This window comes from Chaetodon trifascialis, chromosome 10 (genome assembly GCF_039877785.1).
Source record: "Chaetodon trifascialis isolate fChaTrf1 chromosome 10, fChaTrf1.hap1, whole genome shotgun sequence".
NCBI classification, from domain to species: Eukaryota; Metazoa; Chordata; class Actinopteri; order Chaetodontiformes; family Chaetodontidae; genus Chaetodon; species Chaetodon trifascialis.
The window spans coordinates 7950987-7967724 of record NC_092065.1 but is presented as its reverse complement, the minus strand read 5'-3'; the positions used below and the strand labels follow the sequence as shown (position 1 = coordinate 7967724).

General features: G+C 43.8%; 1 protein-coding gene across 11 annotated transcripts in view; it reads left to right on the top strand.

Annotated features, from left to right (window-relative positions):
* Window positions 1–16738, top strand: part of LOC139338196 (neuronal cell adhesion molecule-like) — a 72334-nt gene that overhangs the window by 26974 nt on the left and 28622 nt on the right. For all 11 annotated transcript variants that reach the window (XM_070973176.1, XM_070973174.1, XM_070973181.1 and 8 more), the window contains exon 2: window positions 3327–3411. The gene's annotated coding sequence lies outside the window, so the exon portion shown is untranslated. The remainder of the gene's footprint in view (window positions 1–3326; window positions 3412–16738) is intronic.

Here is a 16738-nt window from a genome sequence, read left to right as displayed (position 1 = left end):
GAGCATTATATATGTATCAGTATTTATATGACATATGACATATGAGTAAAAAATGCTAAGAATTACCCACCCAACATTAATCATTTATGATGCACTTCTATGTCTTTGCAGCATTTTTTGGCCATGTGGGGGCAGCACGACAGGCTGCATTGATATATTATCACCTTATAAAGCTGATATGGCTCACTGCTTGGCAAACTGTAACTGCTGCTTATTTACACATGCAGCAGACATGGAGCAACATTAGCATTTATTTGTGTTTCTAATGCACTGACTCCTGAGGGAAATATCTCCGACGCTGCTGCATGTTTCTCTGTGTTCACCAGCTAACTTTGTGTGCCTGACATTTGGTGGTGAGCCGGTAGTGTACGGTGGATTTATTGGACCTGTTTTGCTGAAAAGTGCTGCCTGCTGCTGGAAACGACTCTGATGTGAGAGGCTATAAAACCAAAACAGTGAGTTTAAGGACACTAAAAACTCTTAGCAGAGCTGAGAGAAAGTGCAGATTCTCTGTGGGTTCATCACTATGAGTTGTTTCAGGGTGATTATAACACACATTTCCTTCGTGTATTTACTGTTACCTGTGGTGATTCCTCCTTGTTGTAAAATTCTGCTGCGCGATCTGTCTTCATGAAAGATTCAGCCCTCAGTTTTGTCTGTCAGCACTCGTGGCACGAGAGCTATCCCAGAGGTATTGAGGGCACCGTGCGCCTCTTGCTGTGAGGTTTTTTGTAGCCCTGTTCGCTGCCCACTCTCGGCATCCGATCTTATTTTCAGTCTCCGTCCCCCTTCTTATCACCATGGCAGCCGAGCTGGACTGAACCCGGCTGGACTCTGTGGTGTCTGAGGGCAGAGGTGGGGTGGCGGGACGGCTGGCTCGATGTCATAGGGGGAGGCCTCCTTTGATGGGATCAGCCTGCAGCTCATTCAAACAGGATGTGGAAAGGTCATTTTGTCGTTGTTTTATTCATAGATCCCGGCTGTAATCAGATGTTTCACTGATATCTTGCAAATGCACAATGAAGCAGAAATTATGAGCTTTGTCCTGCAGTTGAACAAGATGAACTGTAGTTCTGCGGCACGGCATGATGTCAGCACAGGTGTCAGCAGCAACACAATGTGATGCTGTGAGTGAATAGCCTGTACAGAATGACAGCGGCCTTTAAAAACTAGGTCAGGATCCTTTCAAATACAGGCCCTAGCATTCTCACACATGTTATTGATCACGCTTCGGTGCTGAGGCTTTCTGAATGTTTGAATTGCACAAAAGGTTGAGGAAATACGAAGCATGAAGAAACACCTCAAATGTTTTTAGACAAGCCTGCAGTGCTCCGATGCTGCAGAGTCGAGTCTCGTGTGCCGAGACAAAATGGTGTTCTTGAGAAAACAATGGAAGACACCACATCTGTTATTTGTGTGACACAGAAATAATGTAAACTTATAGTTTACAATTGTATCTGTGTGGTGTTGCAGAGAGCGGCGGCGCTCAGTGGGGCTTCCACATTCTTATTTGGAGAGCAGACTGAAGTCGATAAGCCTTTGCTTGAAGTAAATTGGATTGGCTTCTTCAATCATTTTGTCGATCGATTCCACAAGGTGCATCTGTGTTCATCTTGGCAGCGTTTGAGGAGAGGAGAGGTTTGAGCATGAATAAAAGGAGGAATGGGACCGAAAAGGAAGGTAGAAAAGAGAGTAAACATAATGTAAAGAGATTAGGAGAGACGAAAAAAAAAAAAAAGGACAGTTTAGGTGAGGACAGGACATCTGAGCCTTTTCTGGGCTGTGACCCGATGTGGAGATCCCACATCGTCACAGCAAGGGGACGTCAACGCATGACATGTCAAACTATGTGGAGCACTTTGTACTTAATATATCAAGACGCATCTTCATATCATCTCCCACGACTGTCTGCATGGAGGCTCCTGACCTTGAGGCTGAAAAACTCTGAGATAGAAGAAGAGAGGAGATGAAGGGGGATGGAATATAAAGCCAAGACATGACAGTATAAGGAGGAAGTGAGAAGAGGAGGACAGGTGATGTGAGGAGACGAGGAGACGATGGAGGACAAGATCAAGGAAAATGATAGAATAGAACTGAGAAAGTCATGATGTTGTCATGAGAAACACACCCTGGTGCTTTGCTTTAATCCCAAAAATGTTATTAAAATATGCAGAGATGAACATCTGTGAATTACCTCAAACAACTTTTGATGATATTATAAAAAGAAAAAGAGGAAATGAGAGTCAGGGAGCAGGCAGGAGAGGAGGAAATGTGAGGAGGTGATTAGAGAGGAAGGAAAAGGAAGGGATGGATCAGAACAGGACACCTAAGCCTGTTCTGGCCCATGACTCCATGTTTAGGTTCTCATAATGAGTTTGAGATAAAAGAAAAGGTCGAGAGAAGCTAGGGTGTAAAAGTTGTCATGCGAGAAAAACTTTTGGTTTTCATGAAAAATTGCGATTTATTTCTAAAACGAATTGTACGGATACCACGTCTCTTGAGATGGAAGAAGAAAAGTGGATGGGTTTTGGTGAGTTAGAAAGCAGGAGATAACCCAGGAGGAGCGAGGAGAGGAAAATGGAGACAGTACTGAAGGCAGAAAAGGAGACGAGGTGAGAAGAGGATCAGAGGATGAGAAGAGGATCAGAGGAGAGGAGTGAGGAGGGTAGGCGATAAGAGAAGGAAGGAGAAGCAGGAGCGCCGAGAAGATGAGAGAGAGAGATCAGGGAGCTGAAACAAGACAAGAGGAGAGACGAGGGGAGGAGACGTGCCTCACCTCCTGCTCTCAGCCACAGGCCTCTGTGTCTATCAGTTTGGATTACACACTCCTGCCTCGAAAAATCCGTGTTCACACTTTGGTTTACACAGCTTGGATGTTTGCTTTCTTTTCACCTCCAAAACGTGTCACAGTTGGGAGTGTTTTAAGTGCATTTGCGAAGAGTCAACACGCTCACGGATGATTATGCATGAAAAAAAAAAATCTTTCCTTTCACAAGTGTTTGATGAGAAGCAGAGATTTCGCGTCGGATCATCCTGGTGTGTAATCTGTGGAGTGACTGTGACAGAGCAGGAGACGTCCAATATGAAAAGGATTTTAGCAGATTATAATAAACCAAACATGGAGTAGTAGACCCATTTTGTAGACAAATTGATGTACTGGATGTTGGAAAATATGCACGCTGTAGCTGTGCAAAACATATTAAGAAAAATGGGCTTTTCCTTTCTGGTGGGTTTAAAGTCCTGTGTGTTTTCCAGAAAGAGAGAGCAGAGAAATCTACACTATGAGAGCTAAATTTTGTTATTCTCTTCCATTTTTGTTTAACCAGGTTGAAGAAAACCTCAGAAGAAGAAGAAGAGGAAGCAGACAACTGGCCAGGGAGGAGGCGGAGAGAGGGGACTCTGGTTGCTCGGGTGAGTTGGAAACATTTCTGTCAGACTTTGAATCCTTTTTTCCATTTTTTTTCTTATCCCATCATCTGCACCATCTTTTTCCAAAGCTGTGTGAACTCTCGGCCTTTTGGAATCAAACGTTCTCGTTCTTCCCGTCCCGTTGGATGTGAACGCGCACAGCTGTCAGTCTGTTGGCCATGCCAGGCAGGACTCCAGTCCAAATATCTTCATGTATGATCCTGCCAGTGCATGTATTAATATTAACAGTCTCTGTAGAGCAAAGTCCCCAGACGACGCCCCGACCTTTCCGCCGTTGTGTCTCCTTTCCTCGCTCTCAGTTGTGATGCCTGCTCTTTTATTCTAGCTGTAAGGCAAAGGTCGCCGCTCGCTCGACTGGCATTTGTCCACCAACAAAGTGTGTTTTTGTGTCGGCATCCATTTTGGCAGCGAGGTTTGGCAGCAAACACACAATAAAAACAACTCTCTGTGTCCACTGTCCAACTGTCTGTTTGATGCATATGGTTGTCAAGGTAACACACCCTCATCCTCGCCCACTGCTGTGATGGTGGGCGTCAACACTTAAAAATCACAGAATAGCACTTTAGCCTAAATTGTGCACAGTGCTCCTCTCTTATTGACACATAATGTGTCGTAATGGAGCACACAGAGGTAGAAAAGTTCCCTAATGGCAGTTGCACAATTAAGAGCTAAAGTAGCTCCCTTAAGCACGAGGTCTCGACGTGCATTAGAGCCCAGAGAATTGACTCTCTCACCGGTTTTTGAAAATGACCCTCGCTAACCCTTGGCTCATCCCCTCATTCGACGGAGCTCAAAGTGTGCCTGTGATTCAGGGGGGAGTTGATCTAATGCTCTGTGAGTGGAGGTGACATGGAGAGATGTGTGTCCACCGCCCGGTTGAGTGTGAAGGAAGGATCCCACCTCACGGCACGCTGAGCGGGGCAGGGGAGGCTGCGCTCACAGCCGAGTGGAGAGTTAAGGGACTCTGACGGCTCAGAGCTCATCCGCCTCTGCTGTTGGTGCTACACTTGTTTTATTTTTGGCCTCCCTCGCTCTCAGTTTATGTGCCTATTTCAGTCTTTTCGCTTTGCCTCTGCCTCAGTCTGTTAGTCTCTGAATCTCATTCATTCTTTCCGTCTCTCTCTTGTCATCTCGCTGCGGCCGGTGCTGGTTGTTGTTGTGAAGGTGTGCTGCAGGCCAGAGGGGCTGAGTAGACAGTTTTCAATGGCCGAGTCATAGAGGGCCACACTTAGGAGCTGCCGACTGAATTTGTGGTTTGAAACACAGTGAGGCGTGAAGCGTCCATTGTGAGCAGCAGCATTCAGGTCCCAGGCCCTTCAATAGAAGGCTGCAGAGGTTTCTGTTGACGTCCATAGTGTTGTCTTTCACTGGTTTCAGTCATGTGGCCATCAGGGAGTTTGGTATTATTGTTTGTGTGTGTGTTTTAATGCAAAGTGGGGGAGGGTGGGAAAATGATCAGCCAATCAGAGCTTTACCTCTGCAGATGATATAGTTAACTCTGCATGAGTGTTGCTTTTGACTGTAAATCTATGAGACAGAATTACATAATCCAGTGTCTTCATAGGCGGCGCAGTCACAGAGTATTTGTGAATTGATGCATTCTCCAGTCCAACACGCTTTAACATGAAAATGCAACTATGAGGTTTAAGTGCTGACTCTCAGTTTTTTAGGGGCATTTGCACCCCTACTGTGTGCGTATTGCATAATGGATGAACTGTAGGACACTTTGTAGAGCCCCAGTTTCAGCAGAGTGCTGCAACACAGAGAAGGCAGGAGTTTTATGACCAAACTATTGATTGTCCAAATCTGTCATTTGAGGGCCAACACTTACTGAAGACCAGACTGAAGGCAAAAAGCCCCTCAAACAAGCGACAAGTGCAGATGGCTGCAGTACAGGCCTGGCAGACCAACACCAGGGAACATGCCAACCGTCTCCTGATAGATGTAGAATCCAGCCAGTCATTTTCTGCAAAGGATTTGCAACCAGAGATATTATAAAGAAAAAATGGAAGGAAATCATGAGGCCAACCATGAACTGCCAGTCCAGCTGGGGATCTTTGTTTGCTGTGTGTCATTTCCCTTCTCTTTACCCCATATTTCCTGTCATCTCTCTACTGTCAAATTGCTAATAAAGTAAAGAAATACCCCCAAAACACAATGTTTTTTATTTCAAATCCAATGTGCTGGAGCTCACAGCCATAAAAAACATGGCTCATCTTAATGCTTTCTGGCTGCGCGATGCAGAATAAAGACTTCAGCTACTGTATGTAGTTACTTACAAACGGACTGGATGGTGACCCGCTGACTCGCTCACAAAGAACCTCCTTTCCATAAATGCCAGTGTACACAAACTGTCGTCTACTCTGAAGCAGCAGCTTTCTCACCTGTGGTTAGAAAGCAGCGATGTTACACAGCGGCGGTTCTGAGATCAGACAAGCTGCGGATGAGTAGAGGGATCCATGCACGCACAGAGGGCCCCTGGGCTGCTCCCAGCGCACGTCGTTTCAGATGAACGCGTCGAGATATTTCTTAGGTGTCTCTTTGATACGAGCCTGACAATTCTCCAACGGTTCTCTGTGTCAACAATCCTGTCTGCACATGTTGTGAGCAAGAGCTGCTGTTTGTGACAAAGAAGTGTGGATGTGATTGAGTGGATGTGCGTGTGGATGGATATTACTCAATTTGTGGGGAAATACATCTGTTAACATGGTCGCATTGTGGGGACCTTTCCTGTAAGGACAGTAAGTAAGACATAACGTAAATCATTAAAATTTAGGGTGAAGATTTGGGTTAAGGTTAGGGTCAGGCTTAGGCAAATAGTGGTTATGCTTATTAAGTCTCCAGGAAATGAATGTAATTCAATGTATTGACCCAAAAGTGATGGAGACCAAACTGTGTGTGAGAAGCAGAGACAGGGAGGACATGAATAAACAAATAGATGAATAGATGGATACAAAGACAGTGAGGGAGAGAAAGAGGCTGCGTGAAGTGGTTGGTGAGGCCCCTCCTGGGGGGCTTCTCTCCTTCCCCGTCTTCCAGGCTCGTGGAGAAACTCGGCTTCACGCACACTGACTCACAAACTGCTCAGCAGACGGGCCTGGAGAGTCTGCGTTCTATATCTTGCTCTGCGTCTCCATTTATTTTTCATCCCCCAGCTCCTTTCACCTTCCTTCACCTGCACAAACCTTCCTCGAGGCCTCGTTATACCTTCGCCACTCATCCTCTATTTGCACTTATCTGGCCTAGATTTTCCTCACTGACACCACTGAATGCATGTGTATTCATTCCTCTGTATTTATTTGTCTATAATCCAATGCAACAAATTAGTTCTTACAGTATTCCAGTTTAACTTTTTATCCAGTAGTTGCGGCCAGTCAGTTTATTTCAGTTTGCTGTTACTCTGTGAGAGCAACTTGTTTGACATTTGGGGAAATACGCTTATGGGCTTTCTTGCTGACAGTTAGATGAGACAACTGACACCACTCTTATGTCTGCATGCTAAATATAAAGCTAAAGCCAGCGGCTAGTTAGCTTAGCTTAGCTTAGCTGAGCATAAAGACTGGAAACAACTAGCCAGGCTCTGTCTGAGGAATAGTACCAGCATGTTACTCAGAGATTAACATGTTATATCTTGTTTAGTTTGACAGTGAGTTGTATGCTGGAGCTATTTCTTGGACAGAACCAGGCTCACTGTGTCCTCCTGCAGCCAGCGAAGCTCAGCTGTCCTCCGCTAATCATCTCCTCGCTCTGGCTCCATATTTACCATTCAAAGAGTGCTATCAATCTGCTCATCTCACTCTCTGCAAGAAAGCCAGTAAGTGCACTTCCCCAAATGTTGAACTGTTCCTTTAATGGAGCCATCCACCTCTTGCCTCCAAGATGTTGTTGCTGGCTTAAGATTTTCTCAAGGAACTGGATTTCTCACTTGAGCTACAGAGAAAAAGATGTTCATACAGAATACTTGAACGGCCTTAGAGGACGAAGCATGTAGTCTGTTCTCCCTTAGTGCTTCTACTCTTTGTTTATACAGAAAGATAGTAGAGGAAATAGAGCCCAGGTTATCACGGCCCTCCGTATGGTTCAAAATCCTAACCAGTCAACTACTTTAATGTTGCTTTTTTTAGCACACTTTAAATTGTGCAAGCCAAATATTTTATCTCAAAGTACAGAATTATTGTCTCTGCGTGATAAAATGTCTTTTTCTTTCATCTTTTTTTTTACTTGGTACACCTCTGAATCCTTCTCCACACTGTTTATGAATGCCAGAGGTCTGTTTAGTCTGATTCCAAGTATCGACGTAGCTTCAGGACAGAGAGGATTGTCCTCACACGTCATAAGCTGGTGAGATCTATCTGTTTGGAAAGGCCTCTAAGAAACAAAATGATTTATGTGGCTGTTAGACGTGGGTCCTGGTCCAAGGCCAAGTCTATCTGCTCATCAATATAAACAACCTGCTCCCCGGGTGTTGTGGTGGAATACAAATGGCTGAATTTAGATGTAACCCCTCACTCACCTGCATCCCAACCAATTCTAATGAGAAATCTCTCTCAGTACCTGCTGAAAAGGAGAGAGGGGAAAGAAATGGGATGAATATGAGAGGTGAAAGCACACTAAATAGCAAGCTATATACAGACTTATATGATTGGATTTCTGTTGCGTGGTAAATTACATCAAGTCTCTGTCTAAAAATATTTGTTTTTCTGTAGATAGATTTTATTTCATAGAATTTTTCATCTTTGTGCATTCATGATTATATTTTCTGGCAGCTGAATCCAGCATAAAATCCTTCCCTTATATATATTAGCATTAGTAAATGAGCAAATTTGAGCCCTGCTCATGAATAATAAAGTGTGTACCTGTGTTTGAAACACACAGTTTAATGAGCTTCATGTAGGTGACCATAAAATGCATTTGTTCATTCTTTATGAGATGACAGTGGAGGGTGAGGTGGTTCCAGCCATAATGCAGTACCATTATCTGTTAAGGCAGCAATTCATTCATCTGTCATGTTTGACCCCGGGGCCACAAACACACTGAAACACCCCTGGTGTCCTTCAGTGGAGGCGAGTCACACACACCTTATCCACCTGCCGGCGGCAGCCTTTCACTGTACCTGCACTGAGCGACAGATGCAGTCAGAAAAGCCTCACCCAGCCATTATCCAACACTCAGCAGACACTTCTCCTGCATTAGCGACCGGTCTCATGCCGTCAAACACAGACACAGGGCAGAGGCTGTTAGCGGAAGCTGGGCGGACTGTTAGTGTTAAATTGGAGCAGTGTTTCCTCCGGAATCACCGTTTGACAAATGAGGGCTGATGGAGCAGTTCTTGTCGGGGCCATTATTTCTGATGAGGCCAGACGATCTGTAAGGACGGAGCGCTGTTTGTCTGAGCTGTGACGCCCTGTGGGTAAAACACCAAACCCACTGGAAACACTCTCAAACTCTCTAAGTGATGGATGTAATGGGGAAAATCTCTAAGCTGTAGCACCAGGAAACATCTTTTAAGTTTTGAGTCTCTGGTGAGTTTCGATGTCACGTCTTCAACTTGCAAAGAGAGAGTTTTACAGCACATAAAGGGACTTCCTTCATGAGAAAGCTAAGTCCTACATTAGTATCATTATTGCTCATTAGCCAACATTTCAGTCATCCAGACTCAAGAGACAGATAGAAACATGTTCACACTAAGCCTTGGTGAAGCGCCAACAGTCACCATCAGTCACTCACCACCAGGGGCTTTCCCTTGTATTCTTTAATCTTCACAATTCTTTCTTTAATTTCACAAAAAGCAGTGCTACACATAAAATGGGGTCACCCAATTACTTGCTGACAAAAAAAAAATCTTCCATTCGCTTAAGGGAGATGTTATCTTTCTCCCTGTTGTTTCATTTTCAGTAAAATATCACAAGTTTCTCAGCCTCAGAACTTAATTAGATCAAATTCCATCAAAAGTCTTTGAATGGGGAAGATTTAAAAGGAAATTTCACAGCGCCACTCTTCAGTTCGCATACAGTGAGAGGAGTTGACTCAGGGCTATCTTTGATGAATTGTTCGCTTCCCGTGAGCTGTTTGTTGAGTTTAGCATATGAAAACCTGACTCGTGAAATAGAGTGGCCATAGCTCAAGCCAATGTAATCAAAGCTCATTCAGACTTGGCTGAAAGAGAGTGTTCGGATCAGTGAGGCTGGCACACACATTATTTTCACATTAAGCAGCATTTCTGCATGTGTAGTGAGAGTTTTGCTGAATTATGTGGATTATGTTCTGTGTGGTTCAGGTTTCATGCACTAACAGGCTGGAGAAAAGGCATTTGTCTAGTTTAACAGCAAATACTGTGTCGCTGCTTCTGCAGGAAGAGAGCCAGTCTGCAAGTGATAGAAATATCTCATATTAAATCAAGTGAAAGTGTCTGGACTGCCATACTTTTAATGATTTTGATGATACCTGTAGATTAACCGTTAAGTCAAGCAAAAACAACCCAAACGTCTGTTGGTTCCAGCGTTGCAAACATGAAGATTTGGTGCTTTTGTCTTTTTCTGTGTTAATTTTGTCATTTGGCATTTGCACCAAACTTTTGTTTTTCCAGGATGACAAATAAAATAAAGTCAAAATTAACATGAAATCAAAAACTAAACTAAAAAGTACTGCAATTTTTGTAGAGGAATACAAACTTAATGATGGAAAGAGTCCAGTTCAACAGCAGAGGTTATTAGTCAAGAAAGCTTATCTTGAACAATTTGGCTAATTATTCATCGTTTTGACTCATTTGTCCAGCTTCTTAGACGCGAAAATTTGTTGTCATTGTCATTGACAATGTCAGTCATAACTATGCAAAAAAAATATGCTTGCAACTTTTTCCCTCTTTGAAAAAAAAACAACTAAAACTTGAAAGCAAAACAAATACAAGTCAACAAATACAAACTAAACAATGGTGTGAAAGATTGACTACTGTTTTGCAGTCTGCATGCATGCTTCAGATTGATAAATTGGCATCCTCTGCTGCCCCAAAATATCTCTTCTTCTGCTGTTTCTCTGCTTGACTTGTTGCAGATCTTACATTATAACTCGTAGATCCTTTATTGAGTCTTGATGAGAATAAAATGTATTTTTCAGAGCTTGTTTACCAATTTGAACGGGTTAACTCCTGATTTTGTCTTTCATTAAAAAAAGACCATGATTTGATTTTCTCACACTTTGAAAGGACTATTGTTTGTGTCCTCTATGTCTGAAATTGGATGGTGAGTCCTTTTAGAGAGCAGCGAAGGGGAAATGATTTGTATTCACCTGCCGTATCTGAATAGAGCTGAGGAGGGGCTGAGAGAGAGAGTGAGAGAGAGGGGGCAACTACATAGTGCTTCCTTTATGTGATAATGGATTGCTCTGACATTCACACACATTGTGCTGTGGTGTGTCTATCAGTCAATACTCTCTAACTCGTGGGATGAATGGTAAATTTTAAGTAGATGCCATGAAAGAACTGTCTTGCAGTGACGCAACAGGTGACAGATTTATGCATTGCATGTGTCTTTTACCTCAAACCAGCAGGGTGAATATCAGGGTGATTATTCTGCACTAACACATGCAACATTTGTGACTTGCCATCATTCGCTCCTGCAAATCTTTCTCATTTTCTTTCTTTCTTTTTTTTGGTAGAACTGCACTCTCTTTTATTGGCCCGGCTGGGCAACTGGATTCTTCTGTCAGCCACACAAAAGAGACAAAGTGGAACCGGGGACGGGCAGTAATGAGCAACTCCTCTTACAGTGTTACATATAGACCGGCCACGGTGTGGGGAAGCCTTCTGGAGACAATGGAGGGTTTTGAGAGGTCTGGAGCCCTCTGAAGCCCTTCTTTGATTGAGTTTCCTGGCACTGGGTTCCAGTGTTGGGGCTGATTGTGGAGTGGGAGCTGTGGGTTCAGGGAGGGGGTGAGGACCCTCCTCTGTGCTGACCTTTCACAGACACAGGTGGGGTGGAGTGGAAGGGGCTGGAGGAGGAGGAGGGGGAGGGGAGCGGCAGGAGAGGCCTATTGTGGCGCTCTGTGAATGTAGAGGTGCCACTCAATAACACTAGACCTTGCAGCCTCCGTCCACCTGCCAGGGATTTTCTCACCGCTACTTTATCGCTGGCAAGTTACATGTTCTGGTAACAGAGTGTTCGAGCAGACAGTCCGTGTTCACGCTTTGTTTTCTGATGTTGTCGGTAGATTTTGCAAGCCAGCCTCATGCACAGTTTGCTCCTTTTCAGCCATGCTAATGGCTGTGGAGATGGCAATGTCAGTCTGTTGTTGTTGGTTAGTGCAGACTGAAATATCTCAACAAGAAGTGAAAATTTAGTACCGACATTGGTGGTCCCCACAGGACTAAACCTACTGACTTTTCCATTAACGCCACCAACAGGTTCTCATTTTCAGCTTTTAGTGAAATATCCTGACACCTGAAGGATGGATTGCCATGAAATTTGGTACAGACATCCATGTTTCCCAAATGATAAATCCTAAACACTTTGATGATCCCCCGATTATCCTCTTGGGCCACCATGAGATGTCTTACTAATTTGCTAGCATGCTAACATGCTAAAATAAATAAACATTATCCCTGCTAGAATATCGGCATGTTAGCATTTTCAGTGTTAGCATTTTAGCATGCTGTTAGCCTTGCAGTATTGCTAGCATTGGCTGTAGACTCTTCTTCCAGCATATTTTAGATCTCTATTCATTCTTATTGGTACCTTTTTAAAGACACTTCATGATTAAAAGATCTTTTTCTTTCATCTCAATCCCTCAGAATCCCTTTTCACACTGTGAATGAATTCCACCCTGCTGTTTAGTCTGATTATGGGCACCCACATTGCCTCAGGACACAGAAAATTGTCCTCAATAAGACTACACCTCGCTGCCTCTGTCCACCTGCTACTTTCTCGCTGGCAAATTACATGTTCTGGTAACACACAGTGGTAACAGATTGTTCCAGCGCACAGTCAGCGTTCACGCTTTGTTATCTGATGTTGTCGGCAGATTTTGAGAGACTGAATGGTACCATACAAAGCGCAGACACATTTAAATGACCCATCGCTGCCTGGATGCTTGTACTGTATCAGCACAATTCAGATTCCGCCAGAAGAGTGTTTATTATACGGTAGTGCTTTTCTAGAAAGGCCTGGTTGCTTTAACTGTTGACTCTGAGCAATCATATATAGACACTGTTTGTCTTTGTTGCTTTGGCTGACACTGGCAGGAGTTCATTTGCTACAAAACATCACCAGTTTTTGTGTATTTGAGGCGCACATTTCCTCCACTGCCTTTCTCACACGCTCTTTTTGTTGCACCCTTAAGCTTAAAGTAAACTCCACATATTGGCCCCATCTTGAGAGACCCTTCACATGTGGAGAAAGCCATCCGGTGTGGACACGATGGCAAACTGAGATTCTAATCATACCTCTTTTGTTGAGCTCAGAGGAGGTTGAGATGTTTTTTAGGCCAGAGCAGATGTCAAGCGTACAGTCTCTCTCCAAGGTTACTTATGAGATGACAAATGGGTCTGGGCCTCTTTGTCCCTTTTTTCCCCACATGTCTGCGTTTGATGAGAGGTTGACATGTTTTTGTCAGCATGGAGATCTGAAATCAGGAGGGGATTGCCATGGATACAGAGAGCCCTGTTGGAGTGCAGCTCAGAGTGGCTCTGGTCTGCTGAAAAGTGTATGGAGTGTCCCTATATCTAGCTATAAAACATTTTCCTGCATTTGCAGAGCTATGAGGCTTGTGGATTATATCGTATAACTATAATAAGAGTATTTGTCTCTGATTTCACGTATGCATGGGTCTGTCTGTCTGCTGTCTCAAAGGATTTGCTTGCCTTCCCACAGCAGATTGGTTTTATGTTGATTACATTCTCAAAGCTGTTATGTTTCTGTAGCTAAAGTGTCTTTACGTTGTGTGCTGAGGATTTTGAAAGTCCTTTAAGCTATTCAGGATGCCAGTCAGAATGCATTCCTCCCACTCCCTGCATTTGCTCATGATAATGACCCTCTGCTCAGCATATGAATGGCCTCACCCATAACACACTCATAGTGCAGGCCAAGGCTCCATCTTTAATATCCGACATCCTGCACTGACCCATAGACTCTTTGAGCTCTCATAAACAAGGAGGATGCATATGCAAATGATTTCAAATGAGTAGGGATTCATATATACATGAGCAGGGCTGCCCAGCGATATTGAAACAGCCTCTTTTAAGGAGTAATTACAGTGTGGGGATTAGCTATCAAATAAAGGTCAAGTTCAGATCCACAGTTACTCGTTCAGCTTGGTGCTGCTTCCCCTCCTGATCTCATTTTAATGAATGCTTTTTAAAAGTGTCTCCACTCTCTTAATTCTTCAGTAGTGAGCTACTGTACAAGTCAGGTGTCAGACAAGTGTACCAGTGCACTTTGGGAACTTAACTTGTGCCATTGCTACTTTATTAACTAATGATTTATAGCTTTTGCTACATTGTGAGGCTGTGGACAGATTGAAAGATCTGCCACCAGCAATTATCCTAAGGGGAAAGAGAGGGCCCATCCAATGACAAGAATGCTCTCAGAGGGCATGCTGGTATAATGTGAGGACGTGACTCACCAGCTATATGTCATATTTAGCTGGTCTGCAGTGACGAGATGAAAGTAAAACACCTTTCGGTTCCATTCAGGTTGAACAGGCAGGGATTTCCTCCTTAACACAGCCGTCCCATCTAGTGGTGCTGCATCCATCTGCATGCTAAAGAGGAGCCTCCTCTCAGAAGTGCCGGCGCCGGCAGTGATTAGCATTTGGGCAGAGGGGACAGAGAGCGAATCCTGGAGTGTTTTTGGCGTGCACAGGGAGGAAGCTTAGTGAATGCCAATGTGCTGTCCTCTGTGAAAGGAGGAGGACCAAACAAATTGCCGGACACGTTGCATTAGTAGCAGATGCCCATTAGCATTAAGAGTTGTGGTCAATTGATCGCTGGGTTAGAAGTATTAAAAACATATCCTTAAAGGGCTACTCCGCAGATTTAATATTGCACTTCCATCAAGTTGGGGACTTTACTGAGAATCGATGTAGCAAAAGCTGAAATACCCTGACTTTTATTGCCTGATATGATTCCCATAATGCAATTTTCCAGACTGCAAGTTTGTACCCCATGCTTTGTGTTAAAAACATGGAATCAGAACCAGTTTAGTGTTAGCTTGCACTCAACAAGAAGAGACATATTTACAGTGGAGCACATGAATTAAAGATCCTCACTTGATTGTGTGGCTTTGTACAGTGCAGATGAAAGCGCTGCGGTGTTTTTCAGCTGCAGGGTCCCCCTGAACAACAGGACTCCAATTCATATGTTAACCACACCAATTATTTGCATACGGCCCCCCAATTATAAAAGCTAATGAGAAGATTATGGGAAACACACGCTGAAGCCGGGACGCGGAATTTCCATTGTGATCCTGTAGCTGCAGATAAAAGGCCTGTGAGAGGTTTTAGTCAAAGCCACTGAACATTCAACCTCATACATCATGGCTGTATTTCATATGCTGCTAATGCCTGTCCACTACATCAACTATAAATCCACAGCTCAACAAATCTAATGTTCCTTTCAGCTTTTGTTTTAAAGGACCTGCAGAGAGATATAACTTCATATATCCCATATGATTGTGACTTTCCAAACTTTGGTAACCAAATAAAGGACCGTCTCCTACAGCGAGGCCTTTCAAGTGAACTCCCGCTCCCCCATAGATGTTTAATGGCACAGAGAAATGGGCATGCAGCCCTGGGCTTGAATACCATGCGGTGACATCCTGAACTGAGACGGGAGCACCCGGCAGCCACAGAAAAATAAACTCTTCCAACCGTATCCGTTTTCTCATCACCACCTTCCTGAGTGCGGAGCCATTCTCATCATTATACCCCCACATTCAGCTGTCTGTAGGGGATCCCTGCTGCTCCATTAAGGCCATATCGAGGCTCACAAACTGCTGATTGCATGAGCCATCAATAGCACTGATTATAGGAGTTAATTAGGGTGCTTGGCAGGAGAGAAAGGCTTGTCTTTCATCATAGATGTTTAAACTGTACAGTACTGATGCAACAGCAGCGATTCTGTCAGTGTTGCAGTATTGCGTCACTGTTGTTTGGCACAGACAATGGCAATATCTTCACGAGTGGTTAGCATAAAGCATATGGAGTAGTATTAGCTGTTGCTTTAAGGGAAATTCAATTGGGTTTTTCCCCTGCTGACAGCTATTCATTTTCACCGTGATGTGCTTCAATTCTCAGTGCTCGTGCCCCTGTCAGCTCCATCTGTGAGCTCAGACATGTGCTGACCCTCACGTCCTGCAGCCAGCGCGCATGAATGTGTGTATGTGCATCACTGTGTGCACTATGTCTCTGACATGGCCACAAAACCAATTAGTTTTGGGATGGTGAAGTAGCAGGCTATGGGAAAATGACAATGGAGTAATTGAAGAGGCTGGCAGAATGAGAGGCCAGACAGCTCAATGCAGCTGTTACACAAGTGTGTAGTGTTTTCTCCACGGACAAAATGGACAGAGAGAAAAGCAAGTCCTGATTGAAGGTGGTCCTGTGTAATTAACATCGCCTTTCACTTGACATGAATTTTTACTGAAGAAATGCAACTAGGTAAGCTGTGTCGTAGCACTTAAAGGTCCTTGGTGCAGTGGTTTTGCATGCTTTAGTTCATTTAATACAATTCAAAATTTGCCTCACATCCCTGCTAACTATTTTACAAACCATGCTGTTTGTGTTTCAGAATGTGTTTTTCCAATCAGTCAGCCATTGACTTGAACTCAATTCTGAAATGTACAGAAATCACTTGGTAGACTCTAACATACCACAGCATGCATTTCAAAATCTTTAGCAAAAATGCATGCAGTCCCTCCTAGTGACGAACCCATGGATAAATTGTCACCTGATTTTTTTGTTCCTCTCAGCTCTACAGAGCATTTTGGCATCTTTCAGCTCATTGTTTTGGTTTTACAGCCCGTAGCTTTATTGTTTTGGTTCAGTCCTGCCATTTTCATGGTGTTTTTACCGCAGAATGCAACTGTTTTCAGCAAAGAAGTCCTAAGAGCTCACCGTACACTAAATGTACACCGCTGAACATAGTGGAGCATTGAGCAGCTAGAGAGTAATACATTTCCCTCAGGAGTTGGTGGAGAGCTTAAAGGAGAGTAAAAATTTTACTTACATACATCAGGTGGCTGGAAACATGGTGACAAATGAACTGTATGTTGTCATGTTGCTCTGTATGTGCTGGATGTATAAATAAGCTACCTTTTCA